This window comes from Rhinoderma darwinii, chromosome 1 (genome assembly GCF_050947455.1).
Source record: "Rhinoderma darwinii isolate aRhiDar2 chromosome 1, aRhiDar2.hap1, whole genome shotgun sequence".
Classification (NCBI taxonomy): domain Eukaryota; kingdom Metazoa; phylum Chordata; class Amphibia; order Anura; family Rhinodermatidae; genus Rhinoderma; species Rhinoderma darwinii.
Genome location: NC_134687.1, coordinates 263,294,788 through 263,314,653, shown reverse-complemented (window position 1 = coordinate 263,314,653; position 19,866 = coordinate 263,294,788). Strand labels below are relative to the sequence as shown.

General features: G+C 41.0%; 1 long non-coding RNA gene across 1 annotated transcript in view; it reads right to left on the bottom strand.

The window, feature by feature from the left end:
* Positions 1 to 8,850, bottom strand: part of LOC142741018 (uncharacterized) — a 51,438-nt gene extending 42,588 nt beyond the window's left edge. Inside the window, exon 1 of the long non-coding RNA XR_012880968.1 lies at positions 8,768 to 8,850. This is a non-coding gene — a long non-coding RNA (uncharacterized LOC142741018). The remainder of the gene's footprint in view (positions 1 to 8,767) is intronic.
* Positions 8,851 to 19,866: the final 11,016 nt, after the last annotated feature.

Below are 19,866 nucleotides of genomic sequence, written 5' to 3'. Positions count from 1 at the left end.
TATTGCAGCATATTGTACCCGCGGATCCAATGATCGCTGGTACAAGTCCCCAAGGGGACTAATAAAATGTGTAGAAGAGGGGGGGCGTGGCTGACTTCCGCCGCGAGCAGTCGCATGCTGTGAGAGCTCCGTCCCGGCTCCGGTGTTTCTGCATTAATCCTGCTGTAAAACTTCCCGCAAAAACTTCTTGAACGTGGGGCAATCGCAGGCACAGTAGAGGAGAGCTCAAAATGAGCAAGACACGCAATTCGGCGGCCGCTGACCGCCTTAAAGAGTTCGCCAGAGCAAGTAGCCATCATGGCGCCGTTACTCCTGGACAGCAGCATGACGAGGCGGACCCTCAGGGAGATGAGGATCCGGAACCATCACTGAAACAAGTCACAGCACAGCTCCTGACTGCTATACGTGAGTCTACTACTTCTCTTACTGGGAAAATAGATGAGGTTAAGGTGGACCTTGGATTGATGCGTCAGGATCTCCAGAAGCTAAGAGACCGGGTTCGTGATACCGAAACTCGGATCTCGCAAATAGAGGATGATTCTGCTCCTGTGGCGCGGCAAATCGGGGCCTTGGAAAGGGCTGCAGAAGCATGGGCGCAAAGATCGGATGATCTTGAGAATAGGATGCGCAGGAATAATGTTCGTATCCTGGGCCTGCCAGAGCGTGCTGAAGGCAGAGATCCAGGGACATTTATGGAGCAATGGCTCAAAGATACGCTGCCTGATGCTACACTGTCTGCGGCCTATGCGGTTGAACGAGCACATCGCGTTCCCGCCAGACCACCACCGCCAGGGGCCATGCCTAGGCCTATGTTGGTTCGCTTACTCAGCAGCAAAGATAGAGACGCCATTTTGAGAGCTGCGCGCCAAAAAGGCCAGATCACACACAACGCCGCTACGGTCACGATTTTTCCAGATTTCTCTGCAGCACTCCAGAAAGCTCGAGCTACATTTGTCGGCATTAAACGACGGTTGAGAGATCTTCAGATTCAATACTCCATGGTCTTCCCAGCACGGCTCAGAGTTGTACATCATGATAAATCTATCTTTTTCAATACTCCGGGAGAGGCTGACGAATGGCTGAACAGCCGAAATAACCTAGGCCCCAGACCATGATTGTGGTTTTACTATCCGACACCTAGAATCGTGGACACGGAGACTCTGGGACTTTTGTGGAGCCGAGGACTGCTCCGGGAACTTTTATTATCCTCTTCTCTTGATGTTGATCCAGGTTGCTGCGTTGTGGTATAATATATGCATATCTGATACGTTTTCATTGAATGTATGCTCTCTCTAACCACTGTATTTTACTTTTGCTTATATTGTTGATATTGGATTGGGATTGTCCATGAATGGGTTGCTAGACCGATCTGAGGCGACTAGATACTCCATATTATTGCGGGTTCTAATGTGACGGGTTGTATGCCTGTCTTATGTGGGTTGGAGACGCTGGAGGAGGGAAGTTGGAGTAATAGTCTGTGTGGAGTTTCCAGTCTCACACAGGCTACCCCCGTGATTCAGAAGGGATATATTCCCCTAGTTCGGAAGATTTTCTTGATAGGGCGACTGAGTTCACCCTCCTACTATTGTTGTTTTGTTAAATCTTCTACTTTTGTATTTTAAGGATCGTTCATTTAGCGGTGCATGATGTTTCTAAGTGTTATGTCTTGGAATGTGCGGGGACTGGGAGAGCCACGTAAACGCAATCAAATCTTCTCACAGATCAGGGCAAGAGGCCCGCAAATAATATGTTTGCAAGAAACGCACTTAATGTCAGACACTATTAAATTTATGAGGAAGCCATGGATACAATGGTCAGCTCACTCCACGCACTCCTCATATTCCAGGGGGGTCTCCTTGTTAATTCACAAGTCCCTAAGGTGGGAGCCAGGAGTTATGCAAAAAGACCCAGATGGGAGATATATATTTGTACATGCCTGGATAGAGAGTCATCCTTTTGTCATACTGGGTATTTATATTCCCCCGACACAATCCCTAGCGGTACTATATGAGGCAGCCAAATTTGCATCAGAGTATCCCCAAGCTACGGTCCTCTGCATGGGAGACTATAATACTGTAGCAAATCCTACATTGGACAGATTTCGTCCGGATGTGGGGACAGATCCCCCCGGTATAGCTAGACCCCCTTCTTTATTGCTATTTCTGGAAGAGGTGGGATGGCATGATCTATGGAGGTATATGTGGCCGGATGTTCTAGAATATACTTGTTATACCCCGGGGAGAAATGCATTGTCCCGGATTGACTACATTTGCGGTAATGTACGAGCATGTTCGATGCTCTCATCTGTAGAACATTTACCCCGGGTGTTTTCTGACCACTCCCCTATGATGGTTAAATTGGTCACGTCCCAGAGAAGGAGCCATATCTGTAGGAAAATACATCCATTTTGGTTAACTCAATTTACCCAGCAGGATCGCATTCCCGATCAAATTCATATTTACACACAGGGCAACGGAAATGGTACAAATCACTCAGCTTACTGGGATGCATTAAAAGCCTATTTGAGGGGCTGTCTCCAGTCCTCCATTTCTTATATTAAAAAGGAATCGGTTAAAAGGGAACAGGAACTAGCTAACTTCTGCAAGGTACTAGAGGCCACTTATGTCTCGGACCCATCGGAGAACAATAGGGTCAGCTGGTTAAAAGCGGGAAGACAATATTTGCTGTATTTGACGGAAAAAAGCAAGCGTAAAATGTTCTTTGCAAACCAGAAGTATTTTGAACAGGGAAACCAATCCAGCAGCCTGTTAGCACACCTCATCCATCAGAATACTTCCTCCCCAGCTATCTTGAAAATTAGAAGCCCTAATGGGGTTATTCTCACTGCTACGTCAGATATACTTTCTGCATTTTCTGTTTTTTACAAAGACTTATATGTCTCTAGAACTACGGAAACGGCAGAAGAGTTGCAGGTATATTGTGAATCTGTCCCCTGCCCCTCTATAACTAATGAACAGAGTCTCCTACTTGATAGTATGATCACGATAGAAGAGCTGAATGAGGCAGTGACTGATATGTCTAAGGGGAAAGCCTCGGGACCGGATGGAATACCTTTAGAAGTTTATTTGAAATACCAAGAGCAGTTACTCCCAGAACTCCTTCAGACCTACCATAAATCCTTGTTAGCGGGGTCCCTGCCCGACTCCTTCTATGAAGCCACAGTAGTGGTGATACTTAAACCAGATAAAGATCCCTTGGACTGTTCTTCCTATCGGCCTATAGCATTACTTAACGTAGATTATAAAATTTTAACTAAGGTATTGGCAAATAGACTTAATGGTATTATGCCCTCTATTATCCATCCTGATCAGGCCGGGTTTATACAGGGGAGAAGTACGTCGGACAACCTACGCAGAGTCCAAATTGTTTCTCAGATTGCATCGCGGCAGGGTGCGGACTGGGCCTTGGCATCTTTGGATGCAGCAAAGGCCTTTGACTCTATTGAATGGCCATATCTACTTCAAGTTCTGCGGAGGTTTGGATTTGGCCCTGTGTTCTGTCATTGGGTCTCCTTATTGTATCTTCATCCCAGAGCAGCGGTGTTCTTAAACGGACAGCTCTCCCCATACTTTGATTTGGCTCGTGGTACCAGACAGGGGTGTCCGCTTTCACCTTTATTATTTGCAATCGTGGTAGAACCCTTAGCTATTCGACTTAGATCGGATGTGGTTTACCGGGGTATACCCCTAGACTCTGCGGAACACCGAGTGGCATTATATGCTGACGACCTGTTGCTATTTATGTCATCTCCTGATGAGTCCCTAGATGAAGCAATGACCATAATTGATAGGTTTGGAGATTTTTCTGGACTGTCCATTAACTGGGGCAAGTCGTGTCTGATGTACTTTTCCCCGCGCAGAAATGGTATGGTGGGATCATTGGTAGGGGGTTTGAGGGTGGTTCCTAGTTTTAAGTATTTGGGAATTCAAATCACGAGATTGGATGCTGACATGATACAGGCAAATGTTGCTCCCCTAATACCGATGTTTCGAGACAAATTTAAGATTTGGTCAGGATTACCTCTTTCCGTAGCAGGACGTATCAATCTTATCAAAATGGTGGTTCAGCCTAAATGTCTTTATATTCTGCAACACATATTTGTATATATCCCAAGGGCATTTTTCCAAGAAATAGACTCGCAACTAATTAAATTCATATGGGGATCTTCTAGATCTAAGCTACAGCTAGCAAAATTGCAACGACCCAGAGATCTAGGGGGAATGGCCCTCTCTGATTTATATTTATACTACCTGGCGGGTCAGCTCAAGTATATGGCTGCCTGGGTGTCACCTGAAGTACCGGAAGGATTGGAACTATGTCTGGCAAAATACTTAGATATTCCTAAACTCTGGCCTGTATTAGAACCCTCACTTCCCCTTAGTAGGAAATCTTTACCGATACATAGGGTGGCTCGTAATGTCTGGTCGGCGGCACTTAAAATCTCAGGAGAAGACCAAATAATAGCGGAAACACCCCTATGGCAGAATGAGGCACTAGATCAGTTACTCTCCTCACAGGATGATACATTTTGGTCGACACTAGGGGTAAATACGGTGGGAGATCTATTTGTGAATAATGTGATGCTGTCCTTTACTCAAGTTGAGGAAACCTATCAAGCTCCGAGAAGAGCTTTCTATAAGTATTTACAATTGCGCCATTCACTACTGACCCAGTATAGGGGAAGAGAAACACCTATTTCCACCTATCCCTTGATTGGGGTTATTAGATCACAGGGACCTGGAGGATTAATCTCATCTATCTATTCTTACCTTATACATGCGAAGGCAAATAAAGCGGATCTCCCAGCAATGGGCAGGTGGCAGACCTTGATCCCATCCCTAGATGAGGATTCTAGATTGGATCTACTAGAGTCACATAGATTCGTCTCTCCTGCCATTAACAACAAGCTTATACAGCTCTACATCATACACCAGAGCTATCTTACCCCGGTCAGTCTTTTTAAAATGGGTAGACTGCCTAACCCCAGTTGTCATAGGTGTCCTTATGAACCTGCGGATTTTCATCACATGATATGGGAATGTCCTCTGCTTCAGGTTTTCTGGACTGAAGTTACTGACCTGTTATCCCGGGTATTGGAAGTTCCAGTTAGACTGGAACCAGGAGTTTGTCTATTTGGATTGGTGGAGGATGGGATGTATGCTCATACAACACGTACGTGCCTTCGAGAGACGTTATTTATAGCTAGGAAGGCTATTGCTATTAGGTGGATGAATCCTCGTACTCCCACTAAATCTATGTGGATAGAAATGATTAATTCCATGATACCTTATGAACGAATTGTGTATGTTAATAGAAGATGTCCGGATAAATTTCATAGGGTGTGGGATCAGTGGTGTAATTCTGAACTCACATCCTACTCCAACAATGCTTTATCTAGGGCTCTTGAAGCAGCCCCCACTTAATGTGTGTTGTAAAGGGAAGGGAGGAGGTTGCCTCTCCTATCTGTTTGGGTAATGTATAAGCTTTAAGATGAGATGAGATATTATAGGTACCCTAGATCGCTTAGATGGAATCGAGATTTGTGGGATCTCTGTCTTCTGCATATGGTGATATATTATTGCTTCTAAAATATGGAGCACCATGCACTATGAACGATTGTGAAAAGGTTTTTTGTATACTATGTTTTAGTTTATTACCTGTTTAAATTTGAAAGAGATTGTAATGCCATGCATTGCTGATATGATATTGTAACACGCACTTTTGTATTTAATGTAGGGCATGTCCGCTGTGCGGGGGCCCAGAAATGTCTTGTATCATGGTGTTTATGTATCTCCTTCAATAAAACGAGTTTAAAAAAAAAAAATGTGTAGAAGAATTAAAGTTATTAGTAGTGAGAAAGAAAAAAGTTTAAAGTTAAAAAAAACAAAAAACTTTTCCCATTTTTCTTCTAAGTAATGTAAAAAAAATAAACAAAAATTGGTATCGTTACGGCCGTAAAAGGCCGAACTATTACAAAATATACCATTATTTAACTTCCACGGTGAACACCGTAAAAAATTTAAATAATGTAAACCGCCAAAATCGCTGTCATTTTTACTGCACGGCGAAAGCTGTAAAAGCGAAAACCCCAAAAAATGAAATCAGATTTTTTTCCTATATTCCTATATTTTCCTATTTTTTTTCAGTTTCCCAGTACTTTTTATGGCACTTTAAATGGTATCAATAGAAACTACAATTCCTCCCGCAAGAAATAAGCCCTCACATCACTCTGACGGAAAAAGAAAAAAAGTTATGGCTCTTGGAAGGCGGGGAGTGAAAAACGAAAAGAAAGCAAAAAATGGATCAGTCCTGAAAGGGTTAATTAATTTCTAATGAAAAAAAACTTTTGACCACATGTGGGGTATTTCCGTACTCGGGAGAATTTGCTTTACAAAAATTGGTTGTTTATTTCTCCTTTATCCCTTGTGAAAAATGAGGAAATTCAACATTTTAGTGGAAAAAAATTTTGATATTAATTTTCTCCGCCTAATTCTAATAAATTCTGCAAAAGACCCGTGGAGTCTAAATGCTCACTATACCCCTATAAAAATTCCTTGAGGGGTGTAGTTTCCAAAATGGGGTAACTTGGGGGGCTTCCACTGTTTTGGTCCCTCCAGGGCGTTGCAAAGGCGGCATGGCACCGAAAACCAATCCAGCAAAATCTGTGCTCCAAAATCCAAATGGCGCTACTTCCCTTCTGAGCGCTGCCATGGGTCCAATCAGCAGTTTATTACCACATATGGGGTATTTACGTAATCAGGAGACATTGCTTTACAAATGTTGGGGTGATTTTCTTCATTATTCCTCGTAAATATAAAAAATTTCGATGTTTTTTCAGAAAAAATTAGATTTAAATTTTTACAAACTAATTCCAATATATTTAGCGAAAAACCTGTGTGGTCAAAATGCTAACTATACCCCTAGATAAATTCCTTGAGGGGTGTAGTGTCCGACATGGGGTAACTTTTGGGGTGTTTCCACTGTTTTGGCACCACAAGACCTCTTCAAACCTAACAAGGTGCCTAAAATATATTCTAAAAAAAAAAAAGGAGGCCCAAAATCCACTAGGTGCTCCTTTGCTTCTGAGGCCAGTGCTTCAGTCCATTAGGACACTTAAGGCCACATGTGGGATATTTCTGGGCAATAAATATTAAGTTGCATTTGTCTGGTAAAACCTTCTGTGTTACAAAAAAAAATTATTAGAAATTAATTATGGCAAAAAAAATAAAATTTGTAAATTTCACCTCTGCTTTAATTCCTGTGAAACGCCTAAAGGGTTAAAAGATTTTGTGAATGCTGATTCGAATACTTTGAGAGGTGCAGTTTTCAAAATGGGGTGACTTCTGGGGATTTTCTAATATATAAGGCCCTCAAAGCCACCTCAGAACTGAACTGGTCCCTGAAAAAATAGCCTTTTGAAATTTTCTTTAAAATGTGAGAAATTGCTGCTAAAGTTCTAAGCCTCGTAACGTCCTAGAAAAATAAAAGAATGTTCAAAAAACGATGCAAACATAAAGTAGACATATGGGAAATGTTAACTAGTAACTATTTTGTGTGGTATTACTATCTGTTTTACAAGCAGATACGTTTAAATTTTAGAAAAATGCTAATTTTTGCAAATTTTTTCTAAATTTGTGTTTTTCAGAAATAAATACCTGGAGTAGAAAAAAAACCTGCAATTTCGCCACACTTTTTTGTGTCCTAAATTTACGCCGTTCATCGTGAGGTATAAACAACACAATAGCTTTATTCAGTGGGTTGTTGCAATAGCAATCATACCAAATTGGTGTCTCCATATTTGAAGAGCCATAACTTTATTTTTTCGCCGATACAGTTGTGCGAGGGCTTTTTTTTTTTGCGGGACCACTTGTACTTTTTATCGGTACCATTTTGGAGTATATGCGACTTTTTGATCACTTTTTAGTCACATTTTTGTTTAAGGCTGAATTCAAAGAAAACAGCAATTTTTGTATGATTTTTTATTTTATTTTTTGCTGTGTTCACCTTGCGGGTTAAATTATGTAATAAGTTTATAGTTGGGGTCGTTAAGGACGTGGCGATACCAAATTTTCTACTTTATTTTGTTTTTTAATAATAAAGCAGTTTGTAAGGGGAAAAAGTGGGTTTTTCATTTATTTATTTTTTTCCCACTTTTTATTTAAAAAAAATGTATAAATTATTATTATTTTTTTTTTACTAGTCCCACTAGGGGACTTTAATATGCGATCATCTGGGGACTTTTGTATTGCAGTGTATTACTGACTGTCCGTTTAAAATGCCTCCGGCATTACCTAGCAAGCATTCACTACAGGAAGACCTGGGGGCTACCTCTTGTAGCTGAGAGCAGGGAGATTTAACAGCTCCCTGCTCTGTTTATTTATTCTGATTCAGCGCCGTAAAAAGGCCTATGCATCGGAATAAAGCCCGTTAATGGCTGCCGTAAAAACACTATGGGGCAGTCACTAACGGGTTAAAGGAGTACAAAGATGGCAGATCTGGAAAAAAAGAAAACAAAAACGACCCGCACTCATTAGGCAATCAGAGAGCAAGTGCAATTATTTTTCCCTTCCCTTTTCCCTTCCCTTGGTTGAACTTGATGGACATGTGTCTTTTTTCAGCCGTACTAACTATGTAACTATGTAATTATATGCAGCTCCCACTTCATCCTGCTCTAACCTCGGTTCCTTGGCTTTAAAACATAATTTAAAAAAATGTCGCACATACATTCAAACAAACACAAAATTACCTGGAAAATCCAAATCACATGCAAGTGATTTCACTAGTCTAGGAAATTGAACTACTCTTTGGCGTTTAACAGGCCCGCTCTGACTGTAGAAAAATAAGACAAGCACAATAGTTAACTACATAAAAAAAAATACCTTCTACTACAAGTAAAGTATGATCAAACGAGTTACTTTTATAGATTTAAACCAGGAATCTCAAACTCGGCCGGGTAGGTGGGCCACATACTGAAAAAATGTGAAGTTGACAGGCCGCATTACTTTCAAATTTGATACATTACAAAATTATTGTTAGTTAGTAATTTGAACTACTATAACAATACTACATTACTATAACACTACATTACTATAATAAAACTACATTACTATAACACTAATAATACGACATTACTATAACAATACGACATTACAACATTACTAGAACAGTACTATATTACTATAATACTACAACAATACTACATTACTATAACACTACACTGCTATAACAATACATTACTATAACAATACGACATTACTATAACAATACTACACTGCTATAACAATACATTACTATAACAATACGACATTACTATAACAATACGACATTACTATAACAATACGACATTACTATAATACGACGACATTACTATAATACGACATTACTATAACACGACGACATTACTATAACACGACATTACTATAACAATACGACATTACTATAATACGACATTACTATAATACGACATTACTATAATACGACATTACTATAATACGACATTACTATAATACGACATTACTATAATACGACATTACTATAATACGACATTACTATAATACGACATTACTATAATACGACATTACTATAACAATACGACATTACTATAACAATACGACATTACTATAACAATACGACATTACTATAATAATACTACATTGCTGTAACAATACATTACTATAATAATACGACATTACTATAATACTACATTGCTATAACAATACGACATTACTATATATAACAATACTATAACAATACGACATTACTAGAATAATACAACATTACTATAACAATGCGACATTACCGCTGGGTGCCGGTGGAATGAGAGGGAGCTCCCTCCCTCTCTCCAAAACCACTTAGATGCGGCGCTCGCATCTGAGGGGTTAAATGGGTAAGATCGATACTTATATCGATCTCACACGTTCGAGCAGGGATGCTCCCAGCCCTCAGCTACCTCTGGCAGCTGAGAGGAGGGAGATTTAACCCCTATCCGCACCAGGACGTAACTGTCCGTCGTTGCGGGAAGTTACTTCCCGCACGAGGACGTACAGTTACTGAGTTAATCCCGGTGCACACTGTCGGCGACAGTGTGCACCGGGAACCAGGAGGTCAGCTGTCGCCGACCGCTGACGCCGACAGCTGACACTCCCCTCTTGCCGGCCAGCGGTCCTTTGCCGCTGATTTTGGCGCATTAACCCCTTAAATTCGGCGATCGGGTGCAATCGCCGAATTTTAGGGGTTTCTAACATATCGGCAGACCCCCGTCCGAAATCGCGGGGTCTGCCGATAGTTAGTATGGCAAACGGAAGCCAAACAATGGCTTCCGGGTCTGCCATGGACGGACGCCCATCAGGACCAACCTTCGGCTGGTCCTGATAGGCTTCCTGTCAGAGTGACAGAAAGTCACTGTGCCGTTCCCGATGCACACTGTCGGCGACAGTGTGCATCGGGAACTTTGAGATCAGCTGTCCCCGACAGCTGACACTCTCCAGTGTTGCCGATCAGCGGCTCATCGCCGCTGATTTCGGCAATTAACCCGTTACATGCGGGGCTCGATTGTGATTTCCGAATGTAGCGGGTTTGTAGCGCATCAGCAGCCCCCATGCAATCGTGGGGGCTTCTGATGCTTGTGATGGCACCCGGGGGCCAGACAACGGCCCCCAGGTCTGCCATGTATGTCATATGTACACATATTTGGTATCGCCGCGTTCGTAACGACCCAATCTATGAAACTATAATGTTAATTTTTCTGCACGGTGAACGCCGCAAACAAAATAAACGGAAAACTATCAGCAACACTATTTTTTGGTCACCACCCCTCCCAAGATATAGAATAAAAAGTGATCAAAAAGTCGCATTTACCCCAAAATGGTACCAATAAAAACTACAACCCGTCCCGCAAAAAACAAGACCTCCCACAGCTTTTTTGAAAAAAAAAAAAAAAAAAAAAAAAAAAAAAAAAAAAAAGGTACGGCTCAGAATAGCGTGTCCCAGAAAATAAATAATTTTATAGAAACTTAATTTTATTGTGAAAACGCTGCAAAACGTAAAAAAAAACTATACACATATGGTATCGGCGTAATCGTACCGACCGGCAGAATAAATTAAAACGTAATTTATTGCGCACGGTGAACGCTGTAATAAATAAAGAATTTAAAGCGCCAAAATCGCCGTTTTTTGGTCACCCTAGCTCTAAAAAAGATCCTGAGGGGCCAAAATGCTCACTATACCACTAGAAAAATTCCTTGAGGGGTGTAGATTCCAAAATGGGGTCACTTTTGGCGGGTTTCCACTGTTTTGGTCCCTCCGGGGCGTTGCAAACCCGACATGGCACTGAAAACCAATCCAGCAAAATCTGCGCTCCAAAATCCAAAAGGCGCTCCCTCCCTTCTGAGCCCTGCTGTGGGTCCAAACATCAGTTTACGACCACATATGGGGTATTTCCGTAATCGGGAGAAATTGCTTTACAAATTTTGGGGTGCTTTTTCTCCTTTATTCCTTGTAAAAATGAAAAAATTCTATGTTTCCACAGAAAAATAGGTGATTTTCATCTTCAGACTAATTCCACTAAATTCTGCAAAAAAACTGTGGGGTCAATATGCTAACTATACCCCTAGAAAAATGCCTTGAGGGGTGTAGTTTCCAAAATGGGGTCACTTTGGGGGGGTTTCGGCTGTTTAGGTACCACAAGACCTCCTCAAACCTGACATGGTGTCTAAAATATATTCCTAAAAAAAGGAGGCCCCAAAATCCACTAGCTGCTCCTTTGCTTCGGAGGCCTGTGTTTCAGTCCATTAGGACACTAGGGCCACATGTTGGATATTTCTAAAATCTGCAGAATCTGGGCAATAAATATTGAGTTGCGTTTCCCTGGTAAAACCTTCTGTGTTACAGATTTTTTTTTATTACAAATGAATTTCGGCAAAAAAAATGAAATTTGTAAATTTCACCTCTACTTTGCCTTAATTCCTGTGAAACGCCTAAAGGGTTAAAATATTTTCTGAATGTGGTTTTGAATACCTTGAGGGGTACAGTTTTCAAAATGGGGTGATTTATGGGGACTTTCTAATATATAAGGCCCTCAAAGCCACTTCAGAACTGAACTGGTCCCTGAAAAAATAGCCTTTTGACATTTTATTGAAAATATGAGAAATTGCTGCTAAAGTTCTAAGCCTCGTAATGTCCTAGAAAAATAAAAGTACGTGAAAAAAAAATGATGCAAACATAAAGTAGACATGTGGGGGATGTTAACTAGTAACTATTTTGTGTGGTATTACTATCTGTTTCACAAGCAAATACATTTAAATTTAGAAAAATGCTAATTTTTGCTAAAATTTGAAGTTTTTCACAAATAAATATTGAATTTATCGACCAAATTTTTTCACTAACATAAAGTACAATATGTCACGAGAAAACAATCTCAGAATCGCTTGGATAGGTAAAAGCATTCCAGAGTTATTACCACATAAAGCGACACGTCAGATTTGAAAAAATAGGCTGTGTCCACAAGGCCAAAACAGGCTGTGTCCTAAAGGGGTTAACGGCTCCCTGCTCTGTTTATTTATTCTGATGCAGCTCCGTAAAAGGGCTTATGCATCAGAATAAAGCCCATTAGTGGCCGCCGTGAAAAGGCGTATTGGCAGTTACTAACGGGATAAGTGTCGCTACGCAGTCTGACGGCTCAGTTGGCAGCGTTTGGCAGACACACAAATGTCAAGATTAGGCAGCCCCTTTTTAGATCGTGCTACAGAGCCCTCTAAAAATACTGGCACACACCCCTCTGTAGATCATGGCACACACCCCTCTGTAGATCATGGCACACACCCCTCTGTAGATCATGGCACACACCCCTCTGTAGATCATGGCACACACCCCTAGATGCTGCCACAGTGCCCTCTGCAGATGCTGCCACAGTGCCCTCTGCAGATGCTGCGGCGACTGTTATGTGCCACGCACATCAGTACTTGACGGCCACGCTGAGTTTGTGTGGTGTACCGCTTCGTGGCTGAGCTGTTCTTACTCCTAGACGCTTCCATTTCACAATAATACTACTTATAGTTGACCGAGGTAGATCTAACAGATCAAAAAGTTTATGAACTGGCATGTGGCATCCTATAAAAGCGCCACTGAGCTCTTCAGTATGACCCATACTACTAGCACCAATGTTTGTCTATGGAGATTGCAGGGCTATGTGCTTGATTTTATGCACCGGTTTGCAATAGGTGTGGCTGGAACACCTGAACTCAATAAATAGGAGGAGTCTCCAGATACTTTGGCCACTTGGTGTTTAAGGAATGAAAATTGTAGTGAATTGTAGAATATGAACGTTCCACCATTATGTAAAAAAAAAGAAAAAACTTAAATTTCATTATCTTATGCCATCAAATACAATAACTTACAAGACTTTGTTGTCGTTAACAGGACATGGTGTTCTTACATCCTTCATATTAGCGCTTATTTTTCTGTAAAAGTAAATACACTAAGGTCACTTTCATTTTCGAAAGAAGAAAAAGAGCATCATAAGGAGACAGTTATTGATGCAGTGTTTTGAGCCAAGCACAGGAATAAAAACAAATCTATCTCCTCTCTATTATATCCACTCTTTCTTTTTTGCTCAAATACTGCATGTGTGATTCCAGTCCAAATGTAATTGTGAATGATGAAACAAACAAGATAAAAATTAAACATATTTGTCTAGGCACTGGAAGAAATAATATGACTGGAAATTCAGGACATTATTTAGGCAATGTTCACACGGCGTCTAGGGTCACCGTTCGACATATATGCCCCGAGAAGCTCCAGATCTTTTCATGACGTATATGTGAAACGGATAGCCTCAAAAGCATCCGCTAACCACAGGCTATTACGTAATTAAAACTATTGAAAAATGAACGCTGCCTATGTTAACTGGATGCCTGTGATTTATGCCATACAGTTGCAGGTCACCCATAGGCTCCGAAGTTAAAAAAAAACATATACTGCGCAGCATATGTGTTTCTTACGGGATGCCTCTGGATATAATAGTGCAGTCGACTGCTCTATACTGTCCGGCAGAAAAAAAAAAAGTATATAAGGTCTTTTTGCGTCAGTCAGTTGAAAGTGGGCCTGGGGATATGTTTAACGTATAAGCTGTGTGAACAAAGCCTAAGAGAAATGTTGTCTAGTTATTACGGTTTACAATGTTCATAATAGTTGGGAAAGGAAATAAATCTAATTTTACATACAAAGTCACGACGTACAGTAAAAAATAGTGTAGTACCGTGTTAGCCAGAGATAATATGAAATGTTAAATACTTTTGTGTCAAAAGTATAATAGGTATGATACCTTTATTGGCTAACCATAAAAGTTCTATATGCAAGCTTTCAGAGCACACAGGCTCCTTCAGGCGAGTTAACAAATGAATGACTTAGAAAAAAGCACAACATTTAGATGTAACACAATATACACAACATACAAAGTCAAGAACAAAAGAAACCCATCCAGTAGAAATTCCAAAAAAATAACTGGCTGTCCCCCAATGAAGTCAGCAAGAACGGAATTTTACAGGCTAGTAACAAAAAAAATATTCTCTCTTCTCCCCCGTGTCATTGGAAGACATAGACCATGGTATGTCCAAAAGCAGTACTCGGAGGAGAGTACAAAGAACAAAAAAACAAAACCTGCAGCATTCATTTACACAGCAGCATTGCGTTCTTACTAGAACACAATGTGCAGCCACATACACAGACATTAACGTTAATCTAGTGTCCTGATAATGAATATGCATGACCTCCAGCCTGGACGTCATGTGTATTCAGAATCCTAACACGTCTGAATCTTTTTTGTGAGATTTCCAGCAAGGGAAACGAAATCTCGTTTACCTCGTAATCTCGCGAGATTACGCATGGCTTGCTGGAATCTCACAGAAAAGATTCAGAAGTGTCAGGATTCTGAATACACATGACGTCCAGGCTGGAGGTCATGTATATTCATTATCAGGACACTAGATTAACGTTAACCCCTATCCGCACCAGGACGTAACTGTCCGTCGTCGCGGGAGGTTACTTCCCGCACGAGGACGTACAGTTACTGAGTTTTTCCCGGTGCCGCTGGTTTCGCCAAATTAACCCCTTAAATTCAGCGATCAGGTGCAATCGCCGAATTTTGGGGATTTCTAACATATCGGCAGACCCCGGTCCCGAAATCGCGGGGTTTGCCGTTACTATGGCAAACGGAAGCCAAACAATGGCTTCCGGGTCTGCCATGGACGGAAGCCCATCAGGACCAACCTTCGGCTGGTCCTGATAGGCTTCCGGTCAGAGTGACAGAAAGTCACTGTGTCGTTCCCAGTGTGCATCGGGAACTTGAAGATCAGCTGTCCCCGACAGCTGACACTCCAGTGTTGCCGATCAGCGGCTCATCGCCGCCGATTTTGGCAATTAACCCGTTACATGCGGGGCTCGATTGCGATCTCCGCATGTAGCGAGTTTGTAGCGCATCAGCAGCCCCCATGCAATCGTGGGGGCTTCTGATGCTTGTATGTCAGCCTATGAGGATCAGCCTCTACTGATCCTCGTAGACCAACTGTCAGAGTGACTGTGACGTCACACTGACAGTTGGAATACATTACACTACCTAGGTAGTGTAATGTATTCTAGCAGCGATCAGAGCTGCAGGTCAAAAAAAGAAAGTGTAAAAAGTAAAAAAAAGTTGATAAAAATGTTTTATAAAAGTGTCAAAATAAAAGGTTTTGTTTTCCTATAATAAGTCATTTATTATAGGGAAAAAATGAAAATGTTAAAAAAAAAAAAGTACACATATTTGGTATCACCGTGTTCGTAACGACCCAAACTATGAAACTATAATGTTCATTTTTCCGCACGGTGAACGCCGAAAACAAAATAAACGGAAAACTGTCAGCATCGCTATTTTTTGGTCACCACCCCTCCCAAGATATAGAATAAAAAGTGATCAAAAAGCCGCATTTACCCCAAAATGGTACCAATAAAAACTACAACCCGTCCCGCAAAAAACAAGACCTCCCACAGCTTTTTTGACGAAAAAATAAAAAAAGTTACGGCTCAGAATAGCGTGTCTCAGAAAATAAATTATTTTATAGAAACTTAATTTTATTGTACAAACGCTGCAAAACTTTAAAAAAACCGATACACATATGGTATCGGCGTAATCGTACCGACCGGCAGAATAAATTCAAACGTAATTTATTGCGCACGGTGAACGCTGTAATAAATAAAGAATTTAAAGCGCCAAAAATCGCTGTTTTTTGGTCACCTTCGTTCTAAAAAAAAAGATCCTGAGGGGCCAAAATGCTCACTATACCCCTAGAAAAATTCCTTGAGGGGTGTAGATTCCAAAATAGGGTCACTTTTGGGGGGTTTCCACCGTTTTGGTCCCTCCGGGGCGTTGCAAACCCGACATGGCACTGAAAACCAATCCAGCAAAATCGGCGCTCCAAAATCCAAAAGGCGCTCCTTCCCTCCTGAGCCCTGCTGTGGGTCCAAACATCAGTTTACGATCACATATGGGGTATTGCCGTAATCGGGAGAAATTGCTTTACAAATGTTGGGCGGCTTTTTCTCCTTTATTCCTTGTAAAAATGAAAAAAATTCTATGTTTCCACAGAAAAATAGGTGATTTTCATCTTCACAGACTAATTCCACTAAATATTGCAAAAAAAAATAAAAAATGTGGGGTCAAAATGCTAACTATACCCCTAGAAAAATGCGTTGAGTGGTGTAGTTTCCAAAATGGGGTCACTTTTTGGGGGTTTCGACTGTTTAGGTACCACAAGACCTCCTCAAACCGGACATGGTGCCTAAAATATATTCCTAAAAAAAAAAGGGGGCCCCAAAATCCACTAGGTGCTCCTTTGCTTCTGCGGCCTGTGTTTCAGTCCATTTGGGTCACATGTTGGATATTTCTAAAATCTGCAGAATCTTGGCAATAAATATTGAGTTGCGTTTCTCTGGTAAAACCCTCTGTGTTACAGATTTTTTTTTTATTACAAATTCATTTCGGTAAAAAAAATGAAATTTGTAATTTTCACCTCTACTTTGCCTTAATTCCTGTGAAACGCCTAAAGGGTTAAAATACTTTCTGAATGTGGTTTTGAATACCTTGAGGGGTGCAGTTTTCAAAATGGGGTGATTTATGGGGACATTCTAATATATAAGGCACTCAAAGCCACTTCAGAACTGAACTGGTCCGTGAAAAAATGGCCTATTGAAATTTTATTGAAAATATGAGAAATTGCTGCTAAAGTTCTAAGCCTCGTAACGTCCTAGAAAAATAAAAGTATGTGAAAAAAAATGATGTAAACATAAAGTAGACATATGGGGATGTTAACTAGTAACTATTTTGTGTGGTATTACTATCTGTTTTACAAGCAAATACATTTAAATTTAGAAAAATGCAAATTTTTGCTAAAATTTGAAGTTTTTCACAAATAAATATTGAATTTATTGACCAAATTTTTTCACTAACATAAAATACAATATGTCACGAGAAAACAATCTCAGAATCGCTTGGATAGGTAAAAGCATTCCGGAGTTATTACCACATAAATGGACATTTCAGATTTGAAAAAATCATCTGTGTCCACAAGGCCAAAACAGGCTGTGTCCTAAAGGGGTTAATGTCTGTGTATGTGGCTGCACATTGTGTTCTAGTAAGAACGCAATGCTGCTGTGTAAATGAATGGAGAGGAGTGCATGATGCCGATTGGTCAGCGTCATACACTCCTCTGCACAACACCCACTTGGTCGAAAGTAAAAATACGCCCACTTGGGCATTAAGCAACTCATTAGCATAAATTTAAAATCGCTAATAAAGTGGTAAAAATAGATCGTTTTTTAAAATAAAAAGCATTACTGTCACCTACATTACAGCGCCGATCTCCTTATGTAGGAGATAGGGCACTCATAATGTGGTGACAGAGCCTCTTTAACCCCTTCCCGCTATTGGGCGTAACTGTACGTCCGAAAACCAAGTGACTTGACGCAGACGGGCGTAGTTACGCCCGGCAGATAAAGCGAGCACAGGAGCTGTGCGCGCTTTATCTTCAGCGGCTGTCAGCTGTTATACACAGCTGACATGCCGCTGCAATGGCGGTTACCGCCGATCGCAGCCATTTAACCCCTTCAATGCGGCTGTCAATGAGGTCCACCGCATTGAAGTGGTTGACAGAGGGAGGTAGCTCCCTCTGTAACCCCCGGGCCCCCCGCGATGGATCGCGTGTGGCGATTGTTGCTATGGCAACCAGGAAGCCGTTACTAGGCTTCCTGGTTGCCAAGGTACGGTAGCCTATTAGGTCCTGCCCGAGGCAAGACCTAATACGCTAACTGTCAAATGAAGAATGACAGTTGCGATGCACTGCACTACATAAGTAGCGCAATGCATCGTACTGGGGATCAGAAGACCAGATCTTCAAGTCCCCAGGTCAGTGTAAAAGAAAAAGTAAAAAATGTGAAAGAAAAAAATAAAATAAATAAATAATAAAAACAACACTTGCCCTGTTTCCCTGATCAACTCCTTTATTATTAGAAAAAAAATGAAAATACGAAAAAAAACTATACATAATAGGTATCGCAGCGTTCGGAACGGCCTGATCTATAAAAATATCACATTTTTAGCGCACGGTGAACACCTTAAATTTTTTAATAAACAACGACAGCATTTTATTTTTTGGTCATCTTGTCTCAAAAAATTTTTAAGAAAAAATTATCAAAAAGTTGCAAGTAAAGCAAAATGGTACCAATAGAAACAGTTCGTCACACATAAAACAAGCCCTCCCGCAGCGATATCAACGAAAAAATAAAAAAAAGTTATGGCTGTCAGAAAATGGCGGCATTAAAACATGATTTTATTAGAAAAGGAGTATTTTTACTGTGGGAACGTAGTGAAACGTAAAAAAACAATATAAATTTGGTGTCGCTGTAATCGTATCGACCCGCACAATAAAGTGAACATGTTGTTTATACTGCACGGTGAACACTGTAAAAAAAAAAAAAAAAAAAAAAAACCGTGCTAGAATTGCTGTTTTTTGGTTTCCTCATCTCCCAAAAAATGGAATAGTGATAAAAAAAAAAAACTCATGCACCCCAAAATGGAACCAATAAGAATTACAGCTCGTTCCACAAAAAACGCGCCCTCACACAGCTCAGTCACCGGAAAAATAATACGTTGTAACTCTCAAAACGCAATGATGCAAAATGATTCTAAATGACGGTCAGACTCATTTTTAGGTCCAGTAGAATTTCACTAAATACCCCACATCCTCATCTGCTGGACCCCACAGGTGGACCCCGTAGACGCAGCGGAGATTAGGAAACTTTAGGGCCTTGTGCGGCTTATAGGGCTAATGAAGAAGTCAAATATAAGGCAACACTGGAGCGCAGATATTCTGTATAATACCCAATAAACCCGGCCTGTGTATAATACCCAATAAACCCGGCCCATTATTACATCATCCTATTATGACCTGATGTACTCCGCCCAGCTTACATATAGCCTGATGTACTCCGCCCAGCTTACATATAGCCTGATGTACTCCGCCCAGCTTACATATAGCCTGATGTACTCTGCACAGCTTACATATACCCTGATGCACTCCGCCCAGCTTACATATACCCTGATGTACTCCGCCCAGCTTACATATACCCTGATGTACTCCGCCCAGCTTACATATATCCTTATGTACTCCGCCCAGCTTACATATACCCTGATGTACTCCGTCCACCTCACATACCCTGATGTACTCCGCCCAGCTTACATATACCCTGATGTACTCTGCCCAGCTTACATATACCCTGATGTACTCCGTCCAGCTTACATATACCCTGATGTACTCC